General features: G+C 40.9%; 1 protein-coding gene across 1 annotated transcript in view; it reads left to right on the plus strand.

Annotated features, from left to right (window-relative positions):
* Positions 1 to 79: 79 nt before the first annotated feature.
* The window catches only part of rtn4rl1a (reticulon 4 receptor-like 1a), a 72,713-nt gene continuing 49,912 nt past the window's right edge, over positions 80 to 22,880 (plus strand). Inside the window, exon 1 of the mRNA XM_020618041.1 lies at positions 80 to 687. The gene's annotated coding sequence lies outside the window, so the exon portion shown is untranslated. The remainder of the gene's footprint in view (positions 688 to 22,880) is intronic.

Raw genomic sequence — 22,880 nt, forward strand, 5'->3', positions numbered from 1 at the left:
GAGAGGGAGAGAGGGAGGGGGGGGCGGGTTCGTCTTCCATCGGTCACATCTCGCTGTGGGAGGGGGATTGATAGCAGCTGCCTTTGTGGTAACAGAGACAAGAGAAGCCAGTGACTCACTGTCGATCCACACACAGCACATTGCGACTCTACCTGAGCTGCACCTTGATCAGCCGATAGGAGGAAGGTGATGAGGACATAAAGGAACTTTCTTATGGCTTTCGGCTGTTTTTAACTGGCTCTTGACCGCGCATTTCTCTCCGATTCGGGCATCAAATAAAGTCAGAATGCATGTTATTGATTCATAAACACCAGATGGCGGTGAGCTGAAATATTACTAAAACACATATGAGTGTGCTGGGATAGGACGAGGTGTCCCCCGCCACCTCAACGCTTTTATAAAAACTGCGGACAACTTCGCTTTTATCGGTGGCGGACCTTCTATTTTGCTCATTAATTTTGTCAGACATCATCCGACCTCCTCCTCCTCCACCTCCTCTTCCTCCCCCAACAGTCTCCACTTGATAAGAGTACATTCACCGAGGAGACTACAGCCTGCCTGCGGCCAAAGGGAATCAAATACCAGTTCAGTCAAGAGCAACACAGGATTGGACCCCCACAAGGATGCTACTCCAGCACAGACACCACTAGACGGTCCAAACAGCCGCTGCCAATATGTTTAGGCGAGGTAAGAGACAAGAATTCACTTGTTTTTGCTGCTGGTGATGTGGAGCGCATGTTTGGTTGTTGGTTTATTGCAGTGCGTTCAACTCTGTGAGTTGGTACAAATTCGTGGAGTGCTTTTTTATTCATAAGATTATGGCTAATTGAGGACGCAGAGGAGCCTCTCAGTGCTGCCTTAACAACTTACCAGCCGCCCATTATCCGCTCTGGCACCAGGGGCTGGAAAGGGAATTAAATATTTATCTACTACATGTTAATTTTTTTTAATAGCGGACCGCTGCCGCACTGCAGTTTGTAGGACTTGTCTGGACGAGGATGGCTGGTGCTGTTGCCGCGGGCGCGAGTGCGTAAAGAAACAGAAAGAGTGCCTAAAAATTAGGCTGTCGGGGGAAAAGTACCTTTTGCTACATAAGTTGGCCACTTTTTGTTCTTGTGCGAGTGTGTGATTAAACTGGCGTGGCAGAATGTGGCGCACCAGTCTGGCAACAGCTGGATATTTTGACTTCTTTGTGCACTTAGGGAGAAGGCGGCTTTCCCATCGGGTTCGTGAGCCTAGTGAGGATAACAACCGGCAGACACGAGACTAATAGGACGCACCCAAACACCTCGCTGCTGACTCTCACACACTGGCAAGCGTCTGTTTTGTGGCGAGAGAAGGTATTAGGTTTTACCACAACGACCTTGCCTGTGTAGCATGTGTTTACAGGGGAGCATCAAACCCGCACACAGCTTCTTTTCTATGCATGCATGCGCACATGAACGTACACGTGTGCCAAAAGGAGGAGGTCCTATTAACATCACTTCTGACAAACAACAAAAAGCCATTGCACGAATCGATGTTCCATGTTTAAAATACCACACAGTAATAACTGAAAATATGATGCAACGCATGAAAGCACAAACAGAGACGTTTTATGAAGAAGTATTTGTGGAGTGGTGACTCATTTGTCAGTTGCCCTCCCTTAAAATAAAACAGTGAGGCACCGGTGGAAGGCATGCTGTCAGGATATTGGGAAGTGAAGACTGTAGTACACAGCTGACTGAAACCCCAGAACATAAAAAAAACATTCTTCAATAGAGCCACTGGAAGGCATTTCAATGCAGCCCAGTGCGAAGGAGGGAAGCAACCTGCACACATCCCTGCACATCATTATCTATTAGCTCACTCTGTTGGCCCCAGTCAGGACATAAGCCAGGTGCCCTCCTCATTAAGGGTGGGGCCTAATGGACTTGACACAGGGCTGATTAGTGTTGTCATTGTGTGAATGCTTGTGCTGTATACCACAAAGCAAAAGAGAGATAGTGAGAGCTGGCTGGTTGGAGGGAGACGAGCTTTAATTTTAATCTTCCTGTAATTTCAGATGGATAGCACCCGCCCACACACACACACACACACACACAACACACCCGTGATGGCTGATGCTTTGCTTTGCATCTCCTCCTACAAATATGTGGCTGTCAGTAATGATAATAAAATGCAGAGTAATTGTGCGGTCTGTCTGAGATACAGTTATCTGTGTCTGTCACCTTTACCCACAGTACCTCTCTGCAGTGGGATGAAAACAAAGAGAGAGTGAGGAGAAGGAGGATAAGTGTTTTTGTGTAATGAAAACTCCCTCTCTCTTTCTCCCCTGGTTTGTCTCTTGTTCTTTCTCTATCTCTCTGCTTGGCCAGTTCCTGCTGCCAGCCTCAGCCTGAGAGGAGAGAGGCCTGCCAGGCTGGCTGGCTATTTTGGGCGGCTGCCGCAGCTTTGTTTCCCACCTTGTTTGAAGCTGGATTTGTTTCCCTTACTTGACTTGGCCTCTGTTTCCAACTTTTCAGCTGTGTCTTTATTTATAAGATTTTTCACATACACACTGACACTATGTGAACGCAAACCTTAAAATAAGTAATGAAAATAGACATTTTATTAATAAAGGCTTTAAAAAGGCTTGATTATGCTCAGTCATGTTTGCATGTGGCTAATCATGACTTTTATTATTGAATCTATCATATGACCAAGAAAAGCATCAATCCTCACATTTAACAAGCTGTAACCAGCACATTCTCTGATATATTACCCTTCTATAGACAGTTTTCTTTACATCATTGAGAAATGGCCCTGCAATAAACAAACTCAGCTGCAGACCAATTATTCTACTTTAACTCAGGGCTACATAATTTTAGGCCATAATTTCACCAAACTGCTATCCTCCAAAATGTTATGACTTAAGAAATCTCTATGATTCAAGACCTAGAGATAAGTGTATGCAAACGTTTGCTAAATGAGCTGAAGAAATAAATTTCTACTGGTGGTGGAAATGGAGTGAGAAATAAAGAGTGATTTAGAAAACAGTTAAAACTATGATTATATAATCTATTGTTTGGTCCACATGCTAGTTCAATAACAAAACAAAAAAAAAATCACTTGTACAAAAGTATGTATGCTTGAATTAAACTGATATGGTTTGTAATGTCATCTCACAATTAACTCAGATTTAATCAATATAGTGTGATGTATCTATAACAGGTGTTTGCAGGTGGTTTCATACAACACAGACAGTTGTCCCCCTCCATCACAACTGTATGCAACCGCATTTTAAGCCTGTATTTGTGTCGGTTTTTGCAAACTGCTAACTAAAAATACGTCAAATTAGCTAGTAGGAGTTCCTGTTTACAATTTGTCTAAGCATGTACAGAAAACAGTCACTGGATTATTTTTAAGCTTAAACGGGATGATTCTCAGGCAAGTTCTAGCAAGTTATAATAAGTAGGGTTGGACCCAGTTATTCAACTATTCAGATCACTGGGTAGATAACTGATTTTCAATTTTGGTATCCAAACATTCCAGACAGCAGGAAATTTCAATGCAGTCAGAGTCTGATGATGAAGAGGAAAGAGAACATGACAGGGACGGGCTTGTTCTGCTAGCTAGTACTTACATCTCTTAAAACATTCTGAAAACCTTAATGTGTGATTTTTCTGCGCACTTATGGACATTCATTCACTAATTTAACTAAACCACACTAATTCCTGTTCTGATTGGACTGCTCAGAACGATTTTTGACACACCTGTGCCTCTCACATCATGCAGCAGCTTTGCCTTATGTCTCTCTGTCCTTCAACCTCTGATCTACACAGTTCATAAAGACTCTAGCAACAGCATAACAGTATGTAGTGTCTATGGATTTGATGGTGTTTGTGTGTTATATTAAGACGCACGTTTAATTTATATAAAAGCCAGAATGATTTTGTTTTATTAGCAAAGAGTTTATTTTGTGGGAATAATGTTATGAAATCTGAGTAAACACTTGTGAATAAGTACAACTACTAATTTTTGAGTCGTGACTTGTTATCGTTAAGTCTTAACATGATTTCATCCTCTCGCTTCACTTTCGGTCACTCCAGTCTATTTTAATCCATGAAAATTTGCAATATCTAGTGTATAGTGAAATGTTGTACACTATAACCTTCAGCCATGATAATCCATAACCAACTTTAGCTCTGTAGTGAAATTCACTGATCAGTTTCAGTATATGATGGTAAAATTGCAAATGACTGTTCCAATCAGCCTGTAGCCTCAGCGTCACCCAAGGGCCAGCGGCCTTCTCTGGGCCCACAAAGTCTGGCCTGAGTATGAACCTTTCCAACAGTTTTACAGAATTTGAGAGGTGTGAGACATTTGTCCTGATTTGTAATATGTTCATGCAGAAATGTTGACAGTCAGGAAGTAATGAGTGCCAATTATTTTGAAACAATCTGATCTCCAAACTGTCTGTTTCTTCTCATAGGAGGGGTTTTATTTAATCTATTTTTTAGTCTCACCTTTGAAAACACTGTCACATACTCACTGCATCTCATCCTTACTTTTTCTGTCTTACTTTTTCTGACATTTGCAGTGACACATACTTTTTGCCTGCAGACGACTGACAAGTCTGCAGTCAAACAATTAGAAGTGGTTGTTACTCTTTTGTGTTGCTGTGTGTGTGTGTGTGTGCATTTACTAGTATCTATGATAGCCTTGGTGGATGATAATAGCATATGGATTAGTGACAAAATGTTTACTCGGGTCGTGAGGCACCAAATGGTGGGGTAAATGAGTGTTGAGATTGATCCAAATTTGCTCTTGCAGTACCAACATCCTGAGGCAGTGGACAGCTTTTACAGAGGAGCACAATATAGAGAATGTAATGCTTTTTCGGTGTTCTGTGGATATATCATACTGGAGCAGTAACTTATCTTGAGACTGGACGACTTGGACGGAATTAATATCAATTATATGTCTAATGAAAGTCATAGCAGAAAAGAGGATGAAACGCATCACCACACAGAGAGAAAGCGTCCTCGCGATGGCCGTGCATATCAATGACCTCTGTAACTGCTCCACCTGCTTGATCTCAAGGTCACTCACAGACTCCTTCTTCTGCCACTTCTGAGCTCAGTGTGCTCTGCCTGCAGAATTTTGTTTTATCATTCATTTGCACAACAATTTTCTGTGAATTTACAATCGATGTAAAAATGCATTAGAATAATTACAGGGACTGGTGTTTTACAGCTCTGAGCTTCTCAAGCTGTGAACTCTCACAAACACAATGCAAAAAAATGAAACACTTAATGAGCAGATATTGTTTTTATGCTAAATTAACAAGTGCTACAAATTATGCTGCATGAACATGACATGGCCCTGCTGTTTAATTCCAAAATGCATAAGAAACAAAGTTATATCACACATTTATTCTTGCATACATACAAGCAGTCCGATTTCTTTTTTTTTTCTTACAGCTACTGTTGGGCTAGTTCCACACTGTGTATGTGTTTGTGTGTGTGAGGGAGACAATGAGGGAAAGTGGAAAGTGTGAGAAGTGTGAGAAAGGTTTGGGGTGAAAAGAATATAAATGCATATCACACAGCAAGAACAGTATTCATAAGAGATTTGTGATTGTGTGTGTGTGCATCAGATATCACAGTGTAAATGTGAGAGCTGTAGCACGAGAGGAACACTGTACAAGAACACAGAAACAGAGACAGACAGATGGACCCAGGAACAAAATAAGGATGAGAGACAAAGAGGTAGCGAGTGAGCCGGTGGCAGGTGAAAACTGAGCTGACGGTAGCTGATTGTGTGTGTATGTGTGTGTTCTAGGATGATTTGATATCTTCCTGTCTCCAGAGGGAGACAGTTGGACGTACTAGTCACTTGCAGCAGCAGCCTTGTTTGCTGACTGAAGTGAATCAGCCACTACTTGTTCATGTTACTGCTGGCATGGCTTATCTAACATGCCACAAATTTAAAACACAAAGAATAGACATTTTTCAAAATAGTAGTATTTACTTTCGTTCCAAGAGTGGGAAGACAAGTTATCAGTCTAGCTAGAGAAGCTTAGCAGTAAAGCAGGAGGCATGGGAAAGCATCTAGCCTGGGCCCAAAGTTCCAAAATCCACCTACAAACACTCATAAAGATTAAATAACAGGATGTATCTTGTTTGTTTAACCCATATGTCTACAGAAATGTAAAAATGTCAATTTGTGACTTTAAGGGGGGCAATGTATTCTTAACAAACAACAGTTTATTCATCCAGCTATAACGCAGACTGCCAGACTGGTGGTTTTTAGTCTCTGTACAGGCACAATGATACCAATGCTGCCAGCCTCACAGTGACAGGAATCAGGCAGTCAATGAACCCAGCTTGTATTGCCAAGAAATAGACACAATATGTAACTTCCCCTAAAGCCACACACTGCAGTTTCTACAGTTCTTGTCATTAATTTGTTAAAGAAACTAGATGCAAAATGCCAGTTAGTGAGCTTTAGAGGCGTAAAGCAAATTTTTTCCACTTTGCCCAGAACAAGGCTGGCTGTGCACTTTAAACACCGATATTAGATTCATAATGATATTTTCACATTATTCTCAGAAGGTGATAAAGCATATTTTCCAAAAATGTTGGACTATTCCTTTAAATTAAAGCCATTAATATGAACTGGTGCACAACTGTCAACTAGCTGACGACAGGTCTAAAGTCGCATATTTGTTAATTGCTCCTGAGGCATTAGTGAGAAAGTAGTGGCTGCATTATCATGAACACACCTTTCAGAAATATACTGACGAGTCCTTTGTGTCTAACTCCTATTCAGGATGTGTCTCCTCTGTCCCCACTCTCCCCTCATGTCATCTCCTCTGCAGTTGATTCACTCTGTACCTGTTGAATAATTGATAGCTGTTTTGGTTTCTGATAAGGCGTTTGGGGTCTGTAGCTCTCAGCAGTAAGGGCTTGTGCTTTCCTCACAGCAGACCACACCGCTCAGTCCAGCCTTTCACTCGTTCTCTTCCCCTTCTTCAGTCACCCTCCCTCCTTTTTTAAAATCTTGCCTTTTCCCACTCCAGGTATTATCACTTGTATTGCAACCAGCAGCTCCTATTCCAGATTTGATTCTAGGTAGGCTCTTGATGTCACTCTTTTTCTCCTGATTACAAACAGCTCTGCAAACAAATAAATGGTTGATGCTAGATATTACCATGGAAACAGAACCTACAGAAACAGAAAAATGAGTGCTAAATAAATACGATAAGGTATTTATTAACATGCTTACTTATTTTGGCTCATACTGTAGCAACCTTTCTATCATCCACACAGGATGAAAACTTGTACTGTTGTAGTGATTTTGTTAATATTTGCACTACTGCGTACATTTGGATATGAACCAAGTCACAAACTCTTTCTTGTATCAGGATTAAAGTTTATGTTGTTATAGCAGTGAAACACCTTGTAGGGAGAAGGTCGACGTGGATGTCTTTGACATGGGAGGCTAATGATCATTTCCAAATGTTGGCTGCAATCTTTAGGTGCTTTCGGACATTTTCATAGCTTCTTTTCGTGTGTCTGCACTGCAGGAACTGAGAACAACAATAGTTCTTAGAACACCATTTTGAGGGACGTTTTAGTTCCTACATCAGGGTAGGTATTCTCCAAGCACAACAGGAAACCATGAGTGATGTCCATGTATTAATATCCATGTACAAACACTCCCTTGCAAACTTTCTTTAGCATTTGTTGCCTTCCCTCTGATGCCAGCCGTTTTTCTATCTTCCTCTCCTTTTTTCTGCCACCTCTGTGCAGTAAAGTATTTAGAGTCTATACTGGCTGTTACCCAGCATGGGGGGAAATGAAGGCGATGGGTTAAAGAGGGAGAAGAGTTCATCAAACCCAGGACAACAAGTCAATTCCTCCTGATTTACCACATCAGTCCTCATCTCTCCTATAGTTTTCCTGTACACACACACACACACACACACACACACACACACACACACACACACACACACACACATCCCAAAACACTGTGTGTGCATATCCATAATCTCTCAGACACATGCAGACACACATACTGCTTGATTTTACATTTTTCCCTCTCCCTCTGTACTGCAGTACAGACAGACAGAAGCAGCAGCGGTAGCAGGCCTTATATAACAACAGCACTGCATTAAGGAGCCCATCTGCCTGTGACTGGTGCTTACCCTTATAGTTAATGCTCTGTCAATAAAAGTGCACAAAATAAAAAACACTCAAGGAGTGAACTTCCCTTATTGTTCCTCTCTCTCAAACACATTGTCATTCTTGAAGATTTTTAAGGTATGGACAAAGGTTTCAGTAGCTTTCAAATGAAGTCAATTTGCCTACTTTGTACTTAAAATGCAAATTTTGAGCAATAAGCTAAAGGTCTTTCTTCTTGTTCTGCACCTGTCTAGTGCTAAATTAATCCATAGTCCATTAACTGATTAGTCAATCAACAGAAAATTAGTCAACAACAAATTGGATAATTGTTTAAATCATTTACTGGAGAAATGCCAAATATTTGCTTGTTCTAGCCTGTCAAAAGTGTTTGTTTTAGGGTTACAAATGATCATCACAAGTCACTAAAGTCACTAAAGTCACAGCTGAGTCCCCACAGTGCAAGTGTGTAAACCCTAACCCTGCACTAACCCTTTTAAATCACCATTCTTGAAATTTTACAGTTATCTTTTATTTATTTACAGGTATGGCTCCCTCGGGTGACATGTACGTGACATGATCAGTTGCACATGTTTCAAAAATCTTTATGGGAATAACTGGTTCTTAAGACTTGAGACTAGAAATGTTACATGGCACACACTGCCAGCCATAAACAACGACTGACCCAAACTGAGCCTGACTCTGTCCAGCTGGGTTTGATCAGTTTTCACACCCAAATGCCATTCATAATCGCCACAGCAGTGATAAAGTGTGTGCCCACCTTAAGATGTCTCCCTAAAATTCAGTGATTTACTTTGTGGGGACCAGCATCTGGTCCCCAAGAGGAAGGCGAGTCCCAGCGGTGTTAGTGGGCTCCCATTTGTGGGTATCCACAAGTATAAAAGCAAGGCCACATACGCTGGCATACATTGTTGTTTTCGTCACTTACTGGGTCCCTACATAGACTTACATTTATTTCCTGGAGACTTACCCAAGCCTGAACCAAAGCCAACACTGCATCGTTTTCGTAAAATTTGACCAACTTATAATATGAAGACTGGCCTTTGGTCCTCACAAATGACGCCGGTGCTTGCAAATCTATGTGCTCCCAGTTTTTGGTTCTTACAAGCATAGGAAAAAAGGCTACACACACAAACACACACTTGCCAAGACCCACCAGCGGGTTTAATGAAGCTCATCTTGATCCATTCTTACTGATGCTAAATCCAAGTCCTGACTAAATTCCCAAATTAGCCCTGGAACAAATGGGGAAAAGCCAAAAATGACTTCACATCCCAAAGCCCACGCATAGGTGCGCCAGCTCACCGCACAAAGACACTGACGCATGAAATGGCTGAAATTAAAAGAAGCTTCTATTTTGTCGGAGTCCGTGTTTGACACGTGCTTCAGAGCGTTAAGAGGAAGCGAAGATGGAGTGATGTGAGAGAACAGGAGATGAGGGATGTGTGAGAAAATGTCTGCTGCCACAGCTTGTTTGTGTCTTCAGTCTGAGTCTCATTAAAACACAGATGCACTTGCGTGTGCATATGAGCACTGTGTGCATGCATGTGTGTGTCACACTTACATAACAATCAGATGCTCAGCTGGGTACAGATAAATCCCATGATGCCCTTTTATTGGATTCGGTGTGGAGGTTTTCTGGAAGACAACAAAAAAGTAATCAAAGACAAACTTTGACAGAGCTGAGAAAGTGATGAATGTCTACTCATGCCAATATTCAAGTAAATCAACATCATCATAGCACAAACCCACCATCGTTTACATTTGTAGACATCACTGATCCTCTTTCCTAGAATGAATGAGTCATATGGGCTTTTACATGTTTTTATTTTTTTGCTCTTGCTGTATTTATTTCAAGCCTGGCTATTTTTGTAGCCAGAATATAAAATATGATAAATTAAGTACTACATAGTATACTGCTTATTGTGTATGGCATGATTACAACTGGAGAAATATGTTAGGAACTAATCTGTCTTTGACTTATCAAGGGTATGCATTCAAAACATTCCATCAGCCCCGACTCTTTGCTCCATATTCAGCAAATTATTAAAAATGCTTTGTACATGAAAGGCCCAAGGTAGGGCCTGTAATAATCCAGACATTTCCTTTTATGTAGGAGAATTTGATTTTATGTTGGAAATGCTTCAAGTGGTGGACTGTACGATCGAACCATCGCATTTATGACATGTTAACAACTGGACAGCACATTAGCTTTTGAATTATGGGTGGATTATTACAGGTTGATATCATAAAAATGGACTAAAATGTTCATCCAGAGCTACAGTGCAGTATGTGCTGAGAGGGACAACATTAAATATAGTAAGCTTTAAATAAAAGTGTCAAAATGGTGGAGCCATTGTTGATAGAGCTGGTTTATTGGAGCGCTGCTGTCCGGTGTAAGCAGTGTTTATGGGGGGCTTGTCCCTAGCGGCTTCTGTGTCGTAGGGTGTCAGCACAGTTAATGTTGTGGGTTAGGATCTGTTAGAGGATGATTATTAGACCCATGTGTGCTTCGCTTATCGCTGAACATAGTATTACTGAGTATTACTGCAGTGAGAAGGAGGAAGGGTGAAGACATCCAAAGTGCACCCTCTGAACTTTAAACAATACAGCATTAATATTCTGTCAACAGAACCTAAAACTGATGATGCACAAGTGCGCAGAGAAAAGAATCAACTCCTGCCAAGCAGAGACAACAGCCTATGACTAATAGTAAGTTTAGCACAGCTCACCAAGCTCATAACTGAGTTGCAGCACCATCATCTTGGCACAACTCAATTATTGCTTTGAGAAAGATGCTTACCTCAGATGTTTCTGCTCACTCTTGAGCCAGCCCAGCTCTCCACCTGGTGTGTGTGTGTTTGTGTGTGTGTGTGTCCTCCCTGTGAACCTGGGTGGGCTGGAGAACACTGACTTTTGGGGCCATTTTTTTTTTCCAGATGTGCACTTTAACAGATGGCGCCATTGGCCCATAAGTTAATTTCAGTTCTCTCACACAACAGAAAACAAAGGTGTGGTTATGTGTGTGTGAGTTAATGGAAAGTTTGCATATAGAAACTGTGTGTAGTGATGTGAAGAGTACGTAAATGCTGTAACCAGGTGTTAAATTAGCATCGTGAGGGGCAGAACTAGGGAGACGTGAGAACGTTTTAAAAAATTCATTTCACTATTATGTTATTATTTCATATTATTTTGTTTATTAATTGATAAAGACCAAAGATAATACGAGTCGACACCCAGATTCATGGCGGGGAGCAGATGATTTTTACAGGCATATTGAATTTATAATTCACAAAACAATGAAATTCATGTCCATGCATACAAATAGCCATACATCTTTACACTACACTAGCTACAGTAACTTACAAGCTGAGCTGTGTTTTTATTATCACTGCTACTCCTGTGCTACTGCTAGTAGCACTATCTGTTTGCTTATATTTTATTTACTTCAGTGATTAGTTCAGTTCCATGCTTGCAGTAAAGCTGTAGATATTGTAAAGCTTCAGGTAGCCCTCGGTAGTAAACCACTCAACAAGCCAGAAGAAAAGCACCGCGATTCTCCAGAGGAAACTATATTTGGACTTTGATGGCCCTGGACTCATTGTGAACTCAGCCATTCTGTTTCGCCTCTTTGCTGGGCAGAAAAGCATTTAGGTTCAAAAGGCTACAAAAACATCACAAGGTCACAGCAGAACATTTAAATAATTAGTGGTAAAACGCTGCTGTTTGATGGCTGCAGTGATTAAAGTCGAAAATCAGGAGTTACAGTTTCCATTTGTTTTGTCAGCAGGAGACAGTGTCTGAAAGCAGATGTTTCAAATCAGAAGGGTGAGAGCTGCCAATTCTATGGTGCTGAAGGAGAGAGAGCTCAGCTCTGGTCGGCTCCGGTCTAATCTAAGTCCTGGCTCTAACACTGTGAGGATGTGTAAAACAGGAAAGAAAGGAAAATGAGATGGAGGATGACAGGGGTGGGCAGGAACAGAAACATCCATGCTCATGAGCTTCACAGGACAAAACTTTCAGACCTATTGCACCTGTTGTTTAGTGATATAATGACCTAACAGATAATCACAACACAACAGATGCCTACTTAATAATACAGTGATTCCCTAAAAGTCTGTATGACCTGTATTGTTGATATGATTACTACAGTGCTACTGCCCCAGTAAGGATCTGGAAGCTACAGTACAGCTGTCATGAAGATGGGCTGGCTGCCCAACTACACCAGCTGTGTCAGCCCAGCCAACACTTAATCACCCTGGGAGGGAAGGTGGGAGAAATAATATGATGTGTGGTGGGGAAAAAAAGAAAAAAAAGGAACAAGCAAGTGGTAAGAGTGAGGATGCTGCTGGTGTCAGAGGAAGAAGAGAGTTGAAGAAAACCTGCAAAAAGCAGAGAGGAACAATAAAGAAGGCAGGATAATGTGGAGGAAAAGGGGAAGGGGGTTACAGATAAGTAGGTAGGAAAAGGTGACGGAAGTGAGAGGCAAAGGAGGACTGGCTGTATGAGAAAAACACAAGAGATGTGTGATGTAAGAAAAAGCTGAGCAAGAAGGGATCTGAAGTCTAGACAGACGAGGGTGGGGTGTAAGGTGAGTGTTGGAAGGGAAGTGATCACAGTGAGAGCAAAAACAGGAGGAGAAGAAAGGTGAGAGAGTGATGTGTAAAAGGAGGTAGGGAGCTAAGGTGAAGGAAAACAGGCTTCACTGTAGAATGACGAAAAAGATGGAGGGCAGAGTGCGAAAGAGATCGAGCGGGAAGGAGGAGAAGATGATGTCAAATATGTTTTAGGTTGATTTCTAAGGTAGGAAGATCAATACTGCCACAATCATTCTAGTAATAGCAAGAGCCGTATGCAGCCACACAGAATGTGGTACACTATATTTAGCAGACAGAAGCTTTGACAGTCTTTCAGCACCTGACTGCAGTTCACATCACTAACAAACTAGAGCAAATGCTACAGGAAATATTAAACTGAGGACAAACCAGTTGACCTTTCATATATAACAAACATCATTATTGCACATCTGTTTTTCTCTCTCCGCTACTTCCTGACCTATATACCCATCATAACCCACCCCCCCAACCTTGTCTACAACAACACTATCCGCCATGTCAGGTGACGACTCTCAGAGCAAATCATCCATCTCCGGGGCAGATTGGTGCTGCACTGCTCAAGATTTAGGGCAACCACAATGACTACATTTGTCTATATTGCAAAGACAGGTTGTGTTTTTTCTTCATGCTAAGTGAGTTTACGCTGATACATGAATATTAAATTTGGCTGTTGCCATAAGAAGTTAAATATATTGCAAAGATAAATATGTCTTGTTAAGTTAAAGTGAATCTTTAGCCTAAACTAATCAGTTAGTGGCCATTGATCTGAGCACATGCAAAGCTCCAGGTTGGTATTGAACAAAATCTGCGACGCTTACATTCACTGACGCAGAACTTGCAACAGTAATTGATATGGACAGCTTCCAGGAAGTGCTGTTGTTCTGCAGGTCTAGTTTAATTTATATACGCTGAAATGTGCAGCAAGAAAACAATATTGATTTCTCTGGCAAAATAATGAGCATCAAAATAAATGCAAAGCTCTTTTTTTTATCTTAAAACAGAATCAGTTTTTATTCACTATCATGAAACTCAGGAGTGAAAAAGTCAGTTTATGTGAAGAACAAAACAAACAATGAAAATACAATAAATTAAGAAAAATATAATCATACTGAATATTCTATTTTTATATCCAGTCTTAAAGGTAAACATGACACTAACACAGAGCGCCAGCCAGGGTTCTGGACTCTCCCTCATGATGTGTTTTGGGCTGCATCTTCTTGTGCCTGCTCCTACCTGCCCCGTCTCTTCCCATCTGTCTCCTCAGCCAGTCTCAGGGACCTTGCACGCTCCATTCGGTAACAGATCAAGACAGCTACATCTTCTCCAAATGTCATTTCACAAGCATTTCCCCAGACACATTCGTGGAAGAGGCTTTTCATGCATGTGTATGTGCTGCCGGTGGTACAACATGTGGGAGCTGAGTCTGCTTCTAAATACGCCATATTTGTGTTTGGATAAACCCAAGTAAATAACCAATTATGTCTCATCTGTACATCACCAGAGAGCTAAAAAATACATACGTTTCCATGGTGAGAAGAGAAATATAGTGTGGATGAATACAGTATTGTGTTGGTAAAATGGTGGAGTCAGAGATGGGGGACTTAATTCCTCCTTAATCATCCTGAGCTGTCAGCAGCAAAGAGGGTAATAACATGTAATCCACTCGTACAATCCGCTCCAACTGCCGCCACTTGTTTGGGTGCTTGTTTAGAGTTTTAAAAACAATGAGGACACTTCAGGACAGACAAATTGAATTAAAGGTGTAGTAAAGACACTAAAACTGTAAACATGAACTTTCTCTTGCTTCATGATTTACACCACCACCACAGCCACTACTCCTCCCAACTACAATCCCTTCATGTTAACCGCGAAGCCCCCTGTGGTCCAGAGTAGATGGAGCACAGGCTTTCCTTAAAGGGTTTGCATGGTAATGCCTTCTGGAATCAGACTCAGTCAGCCGGGCCAGAGCAGAGTTAAGCCCTTGCTCCACTTACATCAAAGAGGATGGACCATCCACTGCAATCTCAAAGAGAGAGAGAGGATAGAGACGGAGACAGGGAGGTGATGGTGTTGTCATATATTCTCTTTATCACTGGGAATTTTACGGTTCAGACCTGTGATTCTGAGGGGAATTTTATGGGCTGACCAAAGATGAGCAGGTTCAGTTCCCAAGGTGTGTGTGTGTGTGTGTGTGTGTGTGTGTGTGTGTGAGACAGTGTCTGGGGGTTTGGCCCATTTGTACCAACTTTCTTTCAAACTCATATTTTATCATCTTATATTTTATTTTATTGTTTTTCAATCCCACTCTGTATGAGCCATTTCCTTCCACTCAGACCTGCATTTTTAATTGACTCTTTCACTATGGGAGCAGAAAAAAAAAACAATCAATTAATCAATTGCTCTTTGGAAACAAAGACTGTGTCGAAGATTGTTTCTCTGTTCTTGGCTAGCAGCTATGTCATTTTAATGCCAGCATCCACTGCAAACATATCCCTATTACTATTAGATAAACTCATGACTGAGGGATTATCAGATCACATACTCATTGTGACGTACAGTCGGCATTGTTACATTTTATACACAAACTCCAGAGTAAGCACTGCATTAAAGAAATGCATTAAAGAGATGTTCTCTAGAGATGACACATTCTTTTAATTATAAGATGGTCTCACTAAATGATAAGCTTCTTATCTGACTGTGAGCATCAGCTGATTTCTAAACGAGCCACTGATATCCATGTCCACAAAGATCGGTGTGTGCTCACAGAAGGACACACAGATACAGGCCAAACATATACAGCACACATACACACACACATACAGAAATCTCAACACACTGTGACTTAACAAAAGAAAAAAAACATACAACAGAGAAAAATACATGAAAAATTAAGAACAAATCTTGACCAATTTGACAACAAAGGCATTTTATTTAGAAAAAGACTGCAAATACAGGATTCACAACTCAATACAGAAACAAAAAAAACAACCAGAGCTGTCAAATTTTATCTGACATGAAAACAAAAGTTGGTTAAAAGATTCTGTCCTGTCTAGTGTATGAGGGGAATTTGACCACCAGGGGAGTGACATGAAAAATAGTTCACACTTAGTTGAGCAATAACAGATGCTGTCACTTGATGCTGTTATTTTTGATGACCTGCATATGTTTATTACAGTAAACACACTGAAATAGTAGCACTTTTGGTTTCTTGTACAGCCAATGATGCATAAAGAGAAGCTTAGTCTACCGTAGGGCTAATTGCTAAGTACACAGTGTAAGAGCTCCATTATAGTAAATACTGAATGTACTGAAGTATTGTCAGGACAGAGGAGTTCAGTGTGCTGCTTTCTAATATAGAACAGGCATTTTTAAAAGTCTTTCAAACTGTAGATGCTTTGTCTCCGTTTCTCTTGCATCCACTGACCGCAGTGAGCAAAGTGTCCATTGACTGTGTCACCAACCAATCAGTGCTCCTTCATCTACAAGGAAGCTAGCGAGGCACTAAGTCTATCTATGGAGTGGTGCTATGGCTTATGGACAGGCCAATTATAATACTGTGATATAACTCCAGATGGGTTTGAGCCACTGAAGCGAAAGCCTGAATACATGCAGACAACTACGCAGAGAGACAATACACAAAGTCAGAATGAAGGTGCTGAACAACAAAGAGATGGAAAATGGATGTTGAAGTCAAAGTGCACTGGAGCAGAGGGTGGATTTTTTGCATCGTGACATAGGCTCAGTCCAAAACCTCTCCCTCTTCCAGCTGAGGAGGAGGTGGTGCTGCTGTTTTAGAATATTTAAGCACAGCTGTCGCCTATAGCTACAGCAGAACGATTACAGCTTAAATCCCTAACATCTGCTGCTCCTGGGCTGGGAAGAGCAAACCGCTGGAAAACCCTGTAGAGAGAGGAACAAGGGTAGGTGCAGAGCAGGGGTCCTTCTCCATTATGTCACAGTGTCCATTGTATCTGTGTCACCTCTATGTGTGATCTATTGTCCCACTTTAAACCTGCAGGCACATTTATGTTTGTGTCCGTGGAGAAAAAGGGACCAGGAGACAAGGTAGATGCAACATCATCCTGAAAAGTGACTGGGTATGAGCGTGCATGCATGAGTATATCTACATGTGGATGTGTGTACATGTGTGAAAATGAAGTGTTTGTCTCATTAGGAGCTTGGTTTGGGTAGGTCAGGGCCATGCTGCTGTGAGAAGGAGAATCAAGAGGGAACAAAGAGGAAGCTTGAAGTTCAGTAGGGATTGAAGTTAGATTGAAGGCTGGCATCTGCAAAGACTGCAAGAGGAGCACATCAAAGAAATGTAAGAAATACAAAGTTAATGGGCTCACTTATATGTGCAGGGCCATTCATGTAGTCTCTGCTGCACAAAAGTGGAAATAAGGATCCAAAGTTTTAGTCATTATTTTTCCCCATAATACACACATTTAGTAGAATCATAAATAACGGCCAGAAGGTGGTATTAGGGGGAAGAATACATCCTCTGGGGATCATGAATGTCCTCAGCAAATTTCATGTAACTCTGAAGGCTATATCTTACATACATACAGTAGTGAACAATTTGACCGGAGTGTAACACAAAAGGAAAGTTTTGTGCAGAAGAGAAGAGACACACTGAACAGGTCGTCAGTCCAGAAACAGAGATAGAAAAAGTTTCCATGCCAGTTCAGTTTACCACTAGTTCTGATGTGTGATTTGGGAGACAGTTCATGATCCTGCTGCACTTATCTCATGCTACTGTATCACAAACTGACTAGACTTGTTTCAAACAACAGAAACTCTATTCAGCCAGGGAGCTCTATCACACACCCACTCACCGTAAGGTTGCATGCTTGGCTAAATGAAATAGCAGTTTTTTCAGGAGCCTTGGTCAAGTGCAGCAGAAAGGCCACTAAAGCACAGTTAGAATTTAATCTCTGCTGTCATTATAACAAATGTACTGTAGTTCCAATGGAAATGGGAATCTCAATACATAATTATATGCCCATTATTACTTTCTACATGTCTGGAATCAAAAGGTAACTGGACTTTGGTTTGGTTTGTTATCCCCACCAAATCAATAAGCAATGCATGAAAATGCATTTTAGAAGGTCAGAAATTTTTTTGTTGTTGTTACAGAAATAATAAGAATAATGTACTGACAGTAACATTTTTACTATAATATAGCCATCGACCATTGTGCATTGTCATAATACTTTAACTGTGAGTGCAGTAAGGTTCAAAATAAGGCTGGTAATCTTTGTCAGTGAGGCTAAGTAGATGGCAAATTAAAATCCAAAGCGAGAGAAGAGAGAAAGGAGGAATTTGGAGCAGAATTGATGAGGTGTAAAAAAAAATGGGGCTGCAGTGGCTTTGATGTTTTCACACAGCATCCCTGACAGCCATGCTGCAACGGGACTACAAAGATGTCCCATTATTTAAGCTATGAATGTGGAGAGTTTACCTAGTTAACACAGAGGAAACCGGGAAAGAACCATGTAAAAGACTTCAGTGCAGAGCTCTGGTTTGTTTAGAGAGAATGTGGCCAGGTCTGGATGGCTACAGAGAAGGCTCACACATACTGTTTCATCTGTGTAGTCATATCTAACAAGTTTTTAGAGTAGTGTACACACAGTAGTGTATGCATCTCAGTATTTATTTACATAATTTTAACAGACAGATGGCTTCTCACACATACTGTAGCTCAGCAACAGTTTATCTTTCCCTTGTGCTTTTACTCAACATTTTATTTTTCTCTACCTCCTCATCTCAGACACCCTCCTTTTTTACTGTCTGCTGATTCCTTGCTGATGTGAAATAAATAATAAAATGAAACTGCGGAAAAGTATTCATATTCTTAACTTTGGTGTACGCAGAAGCACTGCAATATGAAAATGCTCATAAAAATAAGAAGAGGCAGCAGGTCCTGCAAACAAAATAAGTAAAAAAAAAGTTGTAAAAGTAAACTACTGTAAATTTAAACACCATCTTTGGTTACTTTGATGAGAGGCTCTACTCCCATGTCATGTCCAGCCAAGCACAACCAATCTTATCAAAGTTCTTAGAGAAATTTGTCAGCAGCATGAGAGAGTCAAATGAATTCAAGGAAAAAAAAAAGCTACTGAGGTTTATTTACAAAGAGTTGAAATACAAGAGGTTCCCATACCAGTGGAAGATGTGACATGACTTGAATAGCTGCTATCATAGGTGGTGTAAGTCTAGGGTGCACTGGGGTGCATCTACAGTACTGTATGTGTATTATCTGCGTGAGAAAGAGGCATGTTTTCCTGTACACAGACAGTTAACTCAGCTCAGCTTTCTGAAGCTGACTTAATTCTCCTTATGTAACTCTGTTTCACATTTCATACTGTTCTACTTCAGCCCCTCCACCTAATGTTAGAGGCTTTGTACATAGCAGATGAAGAAATGTCTGAGACGTGACAGACATGTTGAGAAAAAAAATGGAGGAAATTCAGAAAGAGGGTGAAAGAAGCAGACTGACTGCAGACGGGAGTGGGCTGAAATGAAATACTCAGGCATGCACACAGACCTGGGTCAAACAGCATTTAGAGAAACTTTTTATAGGTTGCCATGACTTTCTGAGATGCCAAGTTTAGAGACTTTGCTGCTCAGAGGAAAGCATTTAAAAGCCATACTTTTCCATGACTGACTACTTACCTGATTTGACCTGACAGTTTGAACCCTACACAGCTGTTGAGGTGCATGCAAAAATGATTGTGTCACGTCTTTGGGTGTGTAAAGTGAAAACGTTGTCTGTGCAATGTGACATCATGGCTGTAATCCTATAGAGACACTAGCAGGAAGAGGCATAACAACCAAGACCAGACTCAGACTCAGCTGTCAGAGTTTGATCGCATTCACAAGGATCAACAAAGACAATCTCACAATAATATCTCTTGGTTTATAAACAACAGCATCCGAGTTTTTCAATCAATGTTTTTTTTTTTATAAACTATAATGAACTCACATTTTATTTCACATGTCAGTGTCCTTGCCCTAATCAAAAACAGCATTTATCCAGTGCAGTAATATTGGCTATTTGATGCTTTTGTGCAAGGTGCTTTTTTTTAATCATCTTTTAGTTTCCATCGCCTGGAGGTTCACAGTATGGCTTAGACAACAGCACGCGCACACACACACGCACACTCAGACTTTATCTAATCCCCCTTTATTGTAATAATACATCTCTCCTTTCATAGGGCTGCAGAAGGAAGGCATTTACAGTATACAAATGAGTCCAGTTCACTAATATAAAGATGCACAGACAAGCGCATTCCAATATATTCATGTACACGTAAGTGCACAAGCTCTCTTTCTCCAATTATGTCGCATATAAAAAGGAGACAATTATTGCAGAATTTCACCAGAGATTCCATCGCTATCACTGTATGCAAATTTCAAACTTATCTGAAATAAATGCCTTCCCTTCAGAAAATCATTGTGCTTTTTTACCTCCCCCCATTGTCGTCTGATACACGCAATCGCACCGCAATCAGACACACTCAAGACACCAGTATGTCAACACTGGCAAACTGTAAGGTAGCGGCAATATAAACTCGTTCAAACTGGAAATGATAAGACCGCTGTGGCAGCCCGTCACAGCTCTGGGCCATGCCCATTTGTGAGTAGCCTGGAGAGACACGAGGAAAGGTGTGAAGTCTGCATGGATGCAGAATATGCATGCACACCGGTGTGTTTTCTGACTTGAAAAGAGACAAATATTCCCACATTAACACTTATTACAACAGGCTGACAAGGTCTGCAGCAACAATCCTTTTCCAGGCTCAAAACAAAGCAATTAGAATGAGAGATGAGTTAGGTACAATCAAAGTTCATTTTAGTGTCAGAAATTTCTAAATGATTCTGCCTGTGCAATTACAGTTTTTTTCCACTGAGGGACAACCACACTGAAAGTACAAAACACCAGGGACAGCTTCCTGATTTTGAGCTGCAGTTACATTTTAATTATTGCAGGATTCTACGGTAACTCATCTGCTTCTGTTTACCGCCAGGTTTACGTGTTCTGTTTAACTTTGTGACTGACATTTAATAAAGGAACTCCATGGGAGATAATGGCTTTTGCCCAGATTCACCTCATCAGTGTTCCCGATGAAAACAGCTGCCATCCTCAATATGTTGCACAGCTACATATCCACTGTGATTTCAGAAATATACCAGAATCCTATTAGTTGTGCCAGTGGAAATCCACTCTGTTACTCCTGACCACTGTAACATATAAATCAGATACAGGCCCTGCAGCCAAACACTTTTCTTCTTCAACTTCTCCCCCTGTCAGATTTCACCTCTGACAAAACTTTCCTCTTCTCAGTTCTACAAGGTATCAGCCTGTGACCATGCTAGACTGGTTGCAGTGACCGTGAGAGGATGCCCACTACAGTCGTGACCTCAACCACCTGAGTCACAGCCCATCTCCCAGCAGAAGAAACTACAAAGACATGACAAAAAACTGAGCAAGACCCCTCATCCCAAACATTTGCCATCACGTATAGCCTGAAGCAATCTGCATCCAAAACAAACAGATCCGTTTCAAAAAGCAGTTAAACATGTTTTCCATCACAGCTAATGTATAAAACGTACCTTGACTATATCCACCTCTCATTCCTTTACAGATTCAGGTAATCCACTTCCAGAGCTAAACATAGCACACAGATCAGTCTTATTTAGTGACTAACAGCTGCCTGCTGTTTAAAATGCTCACTTATATTTTTCCCTGGGATGAAAGTGACATGAATAGTGAGTCAAAGATTTGGAAGGACTGTTGTGGCAAAAATATAATAAATAATAATTGTAGCTCTTAAACTTCCTCTTGTTTCTAATGTTACTTCTTCTTTGTCCTCCAAGCATCTCCAAATTCAAGCTGCTATTTCGGTGTGAAAATGCATTCACATTCACGCACGGTGGCCCAACATGGCGGCTTCCATGATGGGGGACCTGCTCCTATTTAGATATAAAAGAGTCATTCAAAGCTAAAGAAAGTGCAACAATTCTTATTTTTTGGTGATTACACATTATTGAAAACAAAACTGTGCATGCTATATCCAGTTTCTGCTAATAAATCCTTCTACACCTTACACACTGCTCCTTTAAGCACCATTGCTTTGTGTGTGTGCAGTAACAATATTCTACTTTCAAATAATGGAACAAGATTTGAAGTGTGCATAAGGTTTCTAGATACAAAAAAGCTAAATCCTTTTATGCTGCTACTGATGAGAGATCTTTCAGCACTCGATGGTTATGCAAAAGGCCAAATTCATCTCAGTGTCAGACAAATTCAAATGACCTTCACACAAAGAAAAGTTTAGCTGCTGTAAAAATCGAAAGTCTGAGGTAAACAATGCAAAGGAGGCAAGTTTAGATCAGGGAAGCTCAACATTTAAGGCTGCCAGTGTACAAAGGCAAGAAAATTACCAAAATACATTTGAAACACAAAGGGGAGAGGTCTAAACTTTTCATCATAGTGCCTCTGCTGGATTGTATTCTCAGACGAATCAGAGCTTCAGCATGGTTTTTTTTTTTTCGGACTTCTTATTCAAGTCATGCTCAGACTTGTCTAAGATTTCTGAGTAAATGTTTCCAGACAACGAACTTGCAAAGTTATATTCATGTTGTGCAACAAAAACAGCTTCCCTTTCATGTAGTGGTCTGTCATCTCACGTCGGAGCATGGCCACTCAACTATACGAGGCTGTCAAAGAGCGATGTCATATCTTTTGAAAAAGGTTTAAGTAAAGTGACACTGTCTGAAAAGATGGTTTTACAGTAGTGAGTTTTAAAGAGGGAAAGATTGTTGAGCTTTACCTGGATTCCTGGATTCTAGATTTGTAAAAGTGTGGCTGTGATTTGATCTAATTTATTTACATTTCTGAAATGTCCTCCTTCAAATGCTCCAATGTGAACCAATCATTTCAAAGATTAAAATGTTAAAAGTAGAGAGGTCCTGAAGGCCTAGACGTGTCAGAGCTGACCAGTCTTGGCAGCTGTAGTCCACAGTGCATGGCAGTTTTCATCACTATAGGAAAGAGACTATGACTGAAAGCTGGAGGACACACACTGCC

This window comes from Monopterus albus, unplaced genomic scaffold, assembly GCF_001952655.1.
Source record: "Monopterus albus unplaced genomic scaffold, M_albus_1.0 scaffold199.1, whole genome shotgun sequence".
In the NCBI taxonomy this organism is placed as follows: domain Eukaryota; kingdom Metazoa; phylum Chordata; class Actinopteri; order Synbranchiformes; family Synbranchidae; genus Monopterus; species Monopterus albus.